The sequence below is a fragment of the Engystomops pustulosus genome, chromosome 2, assembly GCF_040894005.1.
Source record: "Engystomops pustulosus chromosome 2, aEngPut4.maternal, whole genome shotgun sequence".
NCBI lineage: Eukaryota > Metazoa > Chordata > Amphibia > Anura > Leptodactylidae > Engystomops > Engystomops pustulosus.
Window position 1 is genome coordinate 143,304,834 of NC_092412.1, and position 12,804 is coordinate 143,317,637.

At 38.9% G+C, this 12,804-nt stretch overlaps 1 long non-coding RNA gene across 1 annotated transcript; it reads left to right on the top strand.

Moving 5' to 3' along the window:
• Positions 1-3,357: 3,357 nt before the first annotated feature.
• LOC140116616 (uncharacterized) lies at positions 3,358-12,256 on the top strand. Its single transcript, XR_011852855.1, has 2 exons — positions 3,358-3,414; positions 11,928-12,256. It is a non-coding gene; the product is annotated as an uncharacterized lncRNA (long non-coding RNA).
• The last annotated feature ends 548 nt before the right edge of the window (positions 12,257-12,804 follow it).

The following is a 12,804-nucleotide window of genomic DNA, read 5'->3' on the forward strand; positions in this document are numbered from 1 at the left end:
GATAAAAATTCTTTGTTTCTTAGGCATTAGTCCACCTCTTTCTAGGTACTGGTTAATCCTATAAATGCCCTCTTGGTGCGGGATATTTCTCCAGGACTTTTTCTGAGCTGCACCAATTCTCTGTAATGCTCTACCATTATATTCATCTTCCACGGTTGCCATTAAACAGGACTATTACATTCCCTAACCTCATTTCACATGTGCTGTATCATTTACTCTTAACTTGTGCAGCATTATTTATTTTGAAACCTCATTAAAACAACGGTTGCACACTTTTTACCTCTTGTGTCACCCCCTTCTGCCTCAGCACTTGTGGTTTGTGGGTCAGTGGTCAACGGGTCAATATGATTACCAATTTGTCAAATTGTCACCATCTTCTAAGATGCACAACATTGTATTCTTTGCTTACAGAGCTGCTTATTTTTTGAGGGATGGCCTTTTTTGTGAGATAGTTGGAGAAAATAATACAATTTTACGGTAGTTGTTTTCCTGTTTTTTATTTCAGTGTTCACCGCGCAGGCTAAGTAATGATTTTATTTTATTGTAGAGGCAAGATTTCAAATGGCAGCCCTGGGGTCCTTCATTGGGCCGTTAATGCAGACACCCGGGCTCCTGCATGGAACCCACGGGCTCTGCTATTGTGATCCCTAGACTGTACTTATATGGCAGGGTGTAGCAACCGACCATTCTCCTAACCCCTCACCTTTCTGTAGTAAGCCTCCATATGTTTGGAGAAAGATAGAGTAAGCTCAACGTACCATGCCATGCACAATCCGCTCCTATGGACGTCGTATGCCGTTCATACGGCTAGCTTATGGCCTCCATAAACGTTCTTGCACATGGGGCTTAAGGAAGGACACATCTGTTTCCATAAATATAGATCAGTTTACTGTCAGCAAAGTTGTGGGCTCATTGCTGACTTTGCTCTGGATCCTTATAATTATTAATGTTTAATTTGTATGACATTTTGTTAAATTAATGCAGTAAGGCCCAACCAAAAAATGTAACACTGACCTTATTTTAGTGCTAGAAAATCAGATTACTGTACTCATGACTCATAAGTTCTTCTTATATCTTTCCATAAAAAAAGGGAACAAAGTATCTGTTAGAGAGCAGATTAAGTCTATTCACATCCTGTTTGTACAGTCTCCGCAGCCAGATGGCACATAAGTCAGTTATGCAGAAAATGACAGGAGCCAAATTTTGCAAGTGCATGAGACATTCTTTCACCTGGTTTGGAAATCTTCTTGACATACTGATAGTTAAAGATTCTTGTAAAAACGGCAATGTCTTTTCTAGTTGCTCATTAAAATAATATAGCCGTGCACTTAGCAGTGGAATGCAGTACTCTGATGATGGACAAAGGGAGCATCCTTATGTTCTTTCCATTACTTTTCATTGGTTCCTATCTTATTTTTGCAAATCACAGTGTCTTACATGATTTTCATTCATAAAATGCATTATATGTCCATATTTGTAAAAAAAAAATACAATTTTTGCATATTAATAATCATTTGCTGAATTATTATTATTAAAATAATAAGGTTTTTTAATAAAAGAACTAATGTTTAATTTGTAAGAACCAACCCACATTGACGTCCTTATTACATGCTACAAGTTACAATATTACAGTATTCAGAAGTGTTTTCTCTCCCCAAAATCTAATAAAGCAAAATATGAGAAGTGACAAAGTCTAAACATAAGAATGCAACAGCCTCGGAAGTGTGCTGCAGATGTATTTCTGGTGGTATGTGACAGCACTAATAGTTCACAATTTATAGCTAGCACATAAATATGCCTCATTTTAATGTTGGTTAAAATGATTGTTTTATTGCCTATTTTTTTCTTATAGCAAAATCCAAACTTGTTGTTAATGTACAATTCAAGTATTCCTACAATATTTGACCTCACAGAATCAGTCCCCATGTAAAGTTTAGTTGTAGTTTCTATGTCCTGTTGTAGTACTGCTTTTATGCAAAAAATGTCTTTTAAAAACTGTAGACCATTGGGGAGACCATAATCTCCTTCATAGCCCAGGTTCCATGATAGTGTTAAACTTTGTTAGTCAGGGCCCTGAAATTCTTAGTAGTGGCCCTGCACAAGCATTCTGCACTATCCTTCAATATTAAAATTCTTAACAGTAAAAGACAAATGGAGCATTTTATTACCTTTGATGTGTAAACTAAAAAATTCACAAATCCATTTTTTATTTTATTACGGGCTGCAGTGGCTATCAGTCTTTATGACTGGCAGCCACAAGATGTTATAGCTGGTGAGTAGCTCCAGGAAAAACCACACCTTCACACACACCACCACACTGGAAAACCTAAGGACACCTGGCTTATGGACAAACTAGTTACAGAAGGACCTCTCTGCCCACTGGGTATTACTTGGTTTGGCCTTTTTTTTAGGTTTTAGACTCCAAATACCAATATACCGACTTAACCATTTCCCTCCCAGGCATTTCTGTAAAATTTTTTAGCATTACTGGCCAGAGCACTTTTAACTTTTAACATTTTTGAAATATACAAATAAATAAAATAATAATACAAAATTACAGCATAAAGAAATCTAGTAAATCCAATAAACCGTAATTTTTCAGAAAGCAGACACTTTCTCCATTCTCTAAATTGCATTAAGGCGTTTATAGACATAAGCACCTTCATACGATTTTGATTCAAAGAATAAAATTTTATCAAAATGTGCCCCAAACAGAAAATAATTTCCTTCATATCTCCTACATGTAATATATAAACATGTGTAGGGTTCATAGATAGCTCATTGTCATATGTTCACATGAATAAATCATCATAATATCCCCATAACTGAAATAAATGTGCTTTTCAGTTAGAAGACAGTCACAACCTGAAAAATATAGCAATAAAACAGATTTAAAAGCACCTCTAAAACTATATATTTTTTGAAAGTAGACAAGCAGAGGATTGCATTTGCATTGATTAACAGTTGACATATATAAAGCTGAGTGTGTGTATGTATGTCCGCTAAAGAAATCTGCACCACTGGGTTTACAGTCACCAAATTTTACACAGCCGCTCCCTGTGCTTTCCAAAATACATTTATCAACCACCATATACAGGAGCCATTGTCTGCTGGCTACTGTGGCAGTTAGCAACCACTCACAGCTCAGCTTCTACTTTGCAACAGGTCATAAGTATAAATTCTGAGGTTTTATTGGCTACTATAGGCAATGGGGAAGATTTATCAAGCTGTCTGAAAGTCAGAATATTTCTAGTTGCCCATGGCAACCAATCACAGCTCCCCTTTAAAATATTCATGAGCACTGGTAAAATGAAAGCTGAGCTGTGATTGGTTGCCATGGGCAATTAGAAATATTCTGACTTTCAAACAGCTTGATAAATCTGCCCGATGAGTATAAGACTGCATATGTGTAAGGTGTACAGAGACAGAGAGAGACAGAAAGATGAAAAGACAGAGAGAGAAAAAGAGAAAGAAATAGCTTCACAGATATCTCATTGTACAGTCCCTTACACAACAGTAACCCACATAAAAACTATGGGGGTTAATTATCATGCGACTGTGCTCGTGCGCAGCCAGACACTTCAAGAGGCTCTGGCCTCTAGATATATCTGGCGGCAGCTTGAGCAGCCTTTATTCTAATAAACACAGCCGGAGAATTTTCATATGTGATTTTCAAATGCAGCAAATGCGGGAACCCTCCACGCCGGCCCACTCCCTTCCGGCCAGCCTCTTCCCCTTTTAACACCCCCCTTTCCTGGCGGGGAGAGGCAGGAAAGGGGAAAGTAATAACAAGTGCTAGAATAAGCCAGCATTTGCAATTACAGGCAGTCCCCGGGTTACATACAAGATAGGGTCTTTAGGTTTGTTCTTAAGTTGAATTTGTATGTAAGTCGGAACTGTATACTTTATCACTGTAACCCCCAGCCAAATTTTTTTGGTCTCTGTGACAATTGGATTTTAAAAATGTTGGATTGTCATTAGAATCAGGATTAACACTAAAGCTTCATTGTAGATACCAGTGATAACTGTCACAGCTGTTTATTGTAGCCTAGGACTAAAGTACAGTAAATTGCCAACATCCAGAGATCCGTTTGTAACTAGGGGTCGTATGTAAGTCAGGTGTTCTTAAGTAGGGGACCGCCTGTATTTCAGAAAATACCCCCTGATAAATACCCTCTATATATCCTTATATCAGGCTAATAAGATAACTAAGGCACTTTTAGATTTAGCAAGTGTGCCCTCAGGTCAGGGGACTGGAGATATTAACTGTTAAAGTGCAGACAGGAGAGATTTTTATATATAAAAATTGTTCCTGAAATTCTCACTTTATACGTGAATATCTCCCCTGGCACCTAGAAACAATTTTCGCTTCATATGAAAGAGTAGATTCTCCTCTTTTATAGTAAAAGAGAAGTAAGATTCTAGGTACCACGGACTCGAGGACGTATATATAATAGGTCCTCGGCCATAGAGATGCCACCCTGTGAGGACGTATAAGAAATGTCTTTGGCAGGGAAAGTGTTTTTGTTCAACAGTTGACAATTGTCATTTGGGTGTTATTTAAGTAATAAATAAACCAGACTTTGATGTTAGGATCCATAAAAGGAATAACAATCCTGCACACTAGGTCCCAGGACCCCAACACATCACCATGAATTGATTTAATTCAAAGCTAAACAAATTCCTACCTGCTTTTTATGTATCCTAAATTCTAGTACATCAGATGAATAATATAGAGTAATTAGATAAAAAGCAAAAGTTCTAGAAGATAAAACATCAAATAATCTGGTCTCTTCCCAGCGCACTGGAATTTAAATGATATGCTTCCAGGGGAGGACAAAACTTTTGGTTTTATTGCAATTCATTTTTCATCATTATTAAAGCATGTACGGTATTTCTACCCTAATGACAAATTACAAATCTCCATTTGAGTAAAGGGAGGCTTTGAACCAAACAGGGGGAGGGTTACATTTTTTATTGTAATGTAGGTGGGAATCTGGTCTATTCAGTTGTTGATGTCAGGCGTATCCTGAAGATAGAAGAGAAGAAAAGGTATCAGAACCTATTTCAGCATATTACATGAAGCAGGATGGGTAAAAGATATTACAGAGAGTAGAGAAAGTGTGAATAGGGAGGTGGAAACGGCTGGTATAGAAAAAGAGAGCACAGGAAATGCCAATTGTGGTTCTGCAAAGCCCTTATAGGGGTTTTCCCACAAACAAAATTTAGGCCCTATCCACGGGATAGGGCCTAATTGGCTGATCAGTGGGGGTCTCAGTGATGAGACCCCACAGATCTCGAAAACGAGGGGGTCTGCCCGCGGCACTCTGCAATTTCGGTCAGCTCTATAGAGGTTAATGGAGCAGAACCGTCATGCGCGGTTGTGTGCTCCATTAGTCTGACGGAGGGATTAGGGGTCGGACGGAGGTACGTGGGACCCCATTGGACTCCTCTTTTTCTTGATCTGTGGGAGTCTCAGCACTGAGACCCCCACTGATCAGAAAGTTAGGCCCTATCCCGTGTATATGGCCTAATTCTGTTTGTGGGAAAACCCTTTTAACAGACCTCAGTCACAGTGCCACCCCATAAAGTATGGTCCAGGCTTATTTTGGGTCAACCGTGACAGGGATTTAGGTCTGGTTTTCAAAAAGAAAGTTTACATACACTATATAAAAGACACAAAAGACGCATATTTTCTCAATATCATGTTTTAGGTCAATTAGGATTACCTAACTTATTTATATGTTCCTAATGCAAGAAAAATTATACATTTTTAAGGCATTTTTATGACTTTAAAAAATTACTTTGACCGGAGTTCCTGAATCTTCTATCTGCTTCCTTTTACTGCAATATGAAATTCACCAGGTTATCAGTCAATGACCAAACTCGCACCAGAATATTGGCACAATTCCAAAGATACTCCGATTAGAATTAGCCACTTTTCAGACCATAATCGCTATGTTCTATCTTCCTCCATTCACATCAGTCAACATAATAGACCAAAACATGGGGGCTCATTTACTTACCCGGTCCGGTCACAATCCCGCGACGCGTTCTCCGGGATTCACTAAGGTCGTGCGCCCGATGTCCACCAGGTGTCGCTGCTGCGCCGAGGTTTGCCGGAGTTCACCTGCTTGTTCCCGTTGCATGTAAGTGTTGATCTTGTGACACTTTTCGTTTTTTAAATTCTGTGTTTTTTCCGAATCTGTCGGGTTGTCCGACGGCCACGCCCCCTGATTTCTGCTGCGTGAAAGCCAGCGGAGAAATCTGATCGCATGCGCCAAAATCCCACTGGAATTCGGCGCAAAACGGAAACATTTGGGAAACCTGATGAAAGGGCCGCAGAGCCCTTAGTAAATGAGCCCCATGGAGTTTAAAATTGCGCATATAAAAGTCACAATTGGGACGCCAGCTTCACATATTCTCCTGACCCTGGGTTTCGCCAAACACGGCTTCTTCCGGGCGTTGCCGGCATATACTATTTGTCCCCATTTATATCTATACGGATCATTTAAATTTACACATCTTTGTATTTATCAGATAACAATATACATACTGTTCCCTCACTTTACATAAACAGGATAAAAACGATATTCTAATATACCGTGATTTAAAATCGCACCCACTCGAGGATGATATATTAATTCATAAAACCTATTCACTTTTCATTCTTTTTGTCCAATCATTACTCGAATGAAAAGCCGAATAGTCGACACATTCCAATTCATTCATATATCCCACTACTTTAACTTATCTTCTCACCCAATCACATCCAAGGCGGAAAGTTCAATCCCTCCTATCCGTGGTTCCATCTGACACACCCTCACCTCATATTCACCAATAGGCATCCACTTTTCTCCTCCAATCCCATGTTGGGCGGGATATTTGTTTGGTCCTATCAGAATTTGAAGGGCTGACACACCTCCACATTTGTTGCATTCCACCAATAACGTGGTAGGAAATATCAACCAATCATAGGCTCAGCGAGCTTTTTGTTCCAACCAATTACATTCTGTATAAACACCACACCTCTTATTATTCTGTGGTTATCTCAGATATTGCTCACAGAACGCTCCGTATCCTAGACAGCTCAGCAATCAATTTTAACTCTTTGTGGCATCATTTTACAGGTAATTATGCTTATATTACATCCAAAAGATATAAATAACTAATACTATTATTTCAAATATCCAGATAAAAGGTCTATTTTACAAAATTCCAAAAACCAAAATTTAATTTATCTTATTTTTATGACTTTCTGCAAAGTCAACATTTACATAAACTAAGATTACTGTGCCTTTTAAGATCTGTGTGAGGGCCTATTTTCTGCATAACAAATTTTACTTTCATTTTACTTTTTCACCATCTTCTGACCCTTATAATTTTTTCATACTTCAGTGTAAAGAGCTGTGTAAGGAAGTATTTTGCAAGATTAGCTGATGTTTTAATTGCTACAATTTTGAGGACTATGCAACTTTTTGATCACTTTTATTACATTTTTTATGTTATGTAAAATGGTGTAAAAGTTGCGTTTCGGACATTTGGCTACTATTCTCCGTTATGTGGTCCACCATCGGCAATAACCGGTTTTATATGTTGACATATGGGGCATTTTGGGATGCGGCGATAGCTAAAATGTTTGTGTTTTTTTTTGTTTATTTAGTTTTATATCAGTTCCAGGGACTGATTTTTTTACTAATTTTTAGACTCCCTAGCGTACTTTAAACCCAGATGGTCTGATCGTTATTACCCTATACTGCAATAGTACTGTATTGCAGTATATGGCATTTTTACATAGGATTCATTCATTGTAATGAAGCTTCAGAAGCTATGCAGCGTCAGATCTGAAGAAGATGGTCGTGGTTCCCTGATGACATCACGAGCAGCTGCTGTCTTTTAAATGCTGCCAGTGTCTTTGCCGGCAGAAATCAAGGGGTTCACACCATCAATTGCATCTGCAGGTGTTAGCGATGAATGTTTGCTGCAATATGCAGCAAACCCCATGTGCACCCCATGAGCCCTCATCATACATCCTTAATAGCTCGATGATGGATATATCCATCAGAGAGCGTTTAGGGGTTAAACAATTTGGGATGATGTAATTTCTTTGGAAGCTTCTGATAATTTTATCAGCAACATATGAGTTATTTGGAGATATACCTGAAACATGGTGCTTTTTGTGTAACATCATGGGAAATTCTAAAGAAATCAGCCAAGATATCAGGAAAAGAATTGTGGACTTTTACATGTGTGGTTCAACATACCTGAAGATGCCTTGTTCATTTGTACAAACAATTAAATGCAAGTAGTAACAAGATAGGAATGGCCAGCGATTATACCATTCAGGAAGGATGTCTTTCTTTCTGTATCTCTGTCTGTCTTTCTCTCTGGTTCTCTCTGCCTCCATCTATCTACCTCGGTCTCTCTTTCTCTGTCTCTCTCTCTTTCTGTCTCTGTCTGTTTCTTTTATTGTCTCTATCTATGTCTGTCTCTCTCACTGTTTGTCTCTCTCTGTCTATCTCTCTGTATGTCTCTCTCCCCCTGCCTCTATTAATATTACCTCACAGCCCGGGGGCCCCCCACCACTTTGCCCTTAAAGGGGCCCCCACCGAATGTGGACGATTTGGGCGGTCGATGCTCATTGGACCATAGCCGGACGGGCATACGTCTGGTGCCATAGAGAGGAGTAGGGGGTGATGCTTCCCCTCTCCATAGCGATCTATTGCGCAATGCGCTGTAACACAGGGAAAGACAGGACATGTCCTATCTTTTCCCCACGTACGGAGTGGTGCGGTGCCGCAGCGGCCTATGGAGGACATATGTATGGCCGCAAGCTTGCAGTCATACATACATCCCCCTACAGTCGTGTGAATGTAGCCTAATGCTGTCTAATAAACTTGCTCTATTTTGTTATATAGTTATTTTTGAAAAACTGCACAAACAATGGTACAAATAGATATTAATGGAAAAAAGAAAACTATGTCCTCTCCTGGTGATCATGCTAATAGGAGAAAGTCCTATAATATAAAAAAATTGTATAATCAGCTGATGTCGTCAGTCAAGTAGACACATGACTGCCTAAACAGATGCCATATGTTGAGCTCACATGATTGCATTGGAATGCATAGTCTTGCCTTGATTGTAGAACGGCATGTATAATTTAGTAAGTCATTCACATTTTAGTATAAACCAAATGTAAATTTAGCTTTACGGTCATTGGGAGCTGTGGTCATTTCTTAAGGTTAATTAGTAGTTTCTAAGAAATATCAAGCTACTCTGTGAAGGAAGTATTAACTCTACATGAAGTGTATTTTTGTCAGAGGGAACATTTTAAACTTTATCATCTCTATGAAGAATCTGTGCCAAGGCCACAGTCACATGAAATTACAGAACTACTTTTCTTAGGGGCCTCTTCAGTTTCTGCATAGTAGTTAATACTTTATTGATGGTTTGCCTGATAATAGAAATTACAGGTGAAGGAGATGTGATTTCTTCATTGGTGCTGCAGTATAATAATAATAATAATAATAATCTTTATTTATATAGCGCCATCAAATTCCGTAGCGCTTTACAAATCATAGGGGACATATACAACTATATTACATTACAAAGAACAAACAGTCATATGGAACAATAGGAGTGAGGGCCCTGCTCTCAAGAGCTTACAGTCTATGAAGTATGTGCATAATTGATGGTAAAATAAATCGTCATGTAACTTAATTTATATTTCCTGTGCCAAAGAGATTGGCCCCTGGATAAATAGTGATTACCCTTTGTATTAGCAAGAATATTTTTTTTTTCTTGTTTATTTTTGTCTTTTGTCTGTTGGTTTCTGTTTTAACATACATCAACTGTTATGTGGAATATTTGGTAATTATATATATATATATATATATATATATATATATATATATTAAAATATATGAAAAATGATTTTACTTTAAAGAAGATCTACCATTAAAAATCAAGTAAACTAGGGACACTTACTTATAGATCCAGGAACGATCACTGTGGTAATCTTATATCTGTTATCCATTGCCTCCGTTCTTCCAAACTTTTATAATTATGCTAGTGAAGAGCTGAAGAGCTCTTGGGGTGTCTCCAGAGCCCCTCCGTGCTGAGGGACTTCATCCATCCCTCAGCCTGATGTAATCTCAAAGCAGCAGGGGAAGTTTTAACAACTTTGGGAGGGGTGAAGTGTTCCTTCACAGTAAAACAGCTCACACGCTAAGACCAGGCAGGAGTATCTTATAGAGGAAATGTCACTATCTTTTCTCGATTCTTCCACTATGAGTTGAGGCCGGAAGTGGGACATGCCACACTTTCAGTCTGTGTGGTGTGTCTCACTGACCTAATAGGTAGTTTTCTAGATGTGATGGGAGGTATAACAGTGTGTACCAATAGTGATCAGTATCCTCTTGACAAAGGTGAAGTGTGAAACGCGCGTTGGGGCTAATATAGCATGTAATCCGAGTGCTACAATTTGCACAAGCTCATCGAAATTGGACAGTAGAAGATTGGAAAAACGTTGCCTGGTCTGATGAGTCTCGATTTCTGCTGCGACGTTCGGATGGTAGGGTCAGAATTTGGCGTCAACAACATGAAAGCATGGATCCATCCTGCCTTGTATCAACGGTTCAGGCTGGTGGTGGTGGTGTCATGGTGTGGGGAAAATTTTCTTGGCACTCTTTGGGCCCCTTTGTACCAATTGAGCATCGTTGCAACGCCACAGCCTATCTGAGTATTGTTGCTGACCATGTCCATCCATTTATGACCACAATGTACCCAACATCTGATGGCTACTTTTAGCAGGATAATGCACCATGTCATAAAGCTGGAATAATCTCAGACTGGTTTCCTGAACATGACAATGAGTTCACTGTACTCAAATGGCCTCCACAGTCACCAGATCTCAATCCAATAGAGCATCTTTGGGATGTGGTGGAACGGGAGATTCGCATCATGGATGTGCAGCCGACAAATCTGCGGCAACTGTGTGATGCCATCATGTCAATATGGACCAAAATCTCTGAGGAACGCTTCCAGCACCTTGTTGAATCTATGCCATGAAGAATTGAGGCAGTTCTGAAGGCAAAAGGGGGTCCAACCCGTTACTAGCATGGTGTACCTAATAAAGTGGCCAGTGAGTGTATATGATAAGAATTATCACATTATATACTTGCTTTTTTAATAGAATCCATCCTCTTGATTTTATGTAAATTGATAATTTTTTATGGGAATGTATTCATTATGTGATGTATAACTCTCTATTTTTGTGTAAATGATACTTATGTTGAACGTTCACATGAGTTATTGTAAATAATATAGGGGGTCGTGATGTGGAGTGACCCAGCCCATGATACAGAGCTTTGGGATGAATTGGATACCAATTTTCAGTAGTGTCATGTTCATGTACGCAAATGTGCGCTGTTCCCAGGTTTGCTGACAATGGTCCCGTGGTCCCGGCCATGTGCATGAGCCCATACAAGTAACTGGGGATGTGTGCTTTCCCCTGAAACAACGGCTAGCACTTTTCCCAAGTTTGTGTGCACTCGGCAATGTCACAAAACCTCGTGTTGTACATTTTTAGGTTTTATTTCTTCATCCAAACTTAGTGTTTTTTTCAGTTTTTTGGGGTTGTAAAATATAAAGAAAAAGTAAGTTTTGTATGTAAATATGGACTGGGATTTGGCCTAACAAGTCAGACTGTGAACCATTGTTTTTCCTTTGTGTCACTTGATGTTTGATATTACACAGTTGTTCTCTACAGAAGACTTTACTGCAAAATTCCAGTGTTTTCTCATCCCTGACTGTCTCTTCAGAATTAGAATTCTTCTTCTTTTTGAAACCAAATAAATTTTGAGACCAAATCATGGAATGTTTGAGTCTGCAAGAATCTTACTATTTATCCATGCTATTTTTCGTAGGAAATATACAAGAGAAGACAAAAGAAAAACCACAGCTGTTCAGAGACACTTTCCAGTCTTGCCATGGAAATCTTTTACAGCTTAGATCAGTTTTCACATGTTTTCAATGTGAAGACAGACTCAGAGAATATATCACATTGTTGTCAAGACAGAAAACAACCAGAAATAAGTTCTTCTCTGAAACAGTCATTCATAGCATTTTGAAAAGCTGTGTACTCATTATTTAAAGCAAATGGCAAAACATTGTAGTCACAAAGAATGATTTGTTTCCATCCATCTCACTCTCCAATCTGAATAAAAACCATTAAAATGTCCAGTTTAAGAAAAAAGAGCATTCTGGGATATAAATGAACTTTACGTACAGTACATGGTTTGCAAACCTCCAGAACTGTCTAGAATCAGAATTAATTTATAAATATGTTGTTACTTTTTTCTCTTATCTGCCCTTTGCTCTATGTACATTAACTTACTGGCAATAAGGTCAGAAAGTTCTAAAGTGACAACCAATAGCTACTTTTCCAGTCCCCGATTATTGTATTGTATATGAAAAAAAATGAATTGTTTAGAAAAAAAAATTATGAAGGTCGTTCAAGTCCAACCTATCATACTATACTCTTCCTATCCTATGCTATGATTATATCCAGAGAAGTAGAGCCTGTGCAATCCGTGCACAGCAGCCTGGATCGTGATAGTTGTGATCCCGGCTATATAACCCTTTAGGTGCCGCAGTCAAACATGACTTCAGCACCTAAAGGTGTTACCCACCTCTCCTCCCGGGAATCGACCCCCCCCCCCACAATCGTGCCGATCGTCTCCACTAAGCCCTGGGGTAATAAAGGTTAAACCCCCGAATATAGTGTTAGTGCAATCCTTAAGG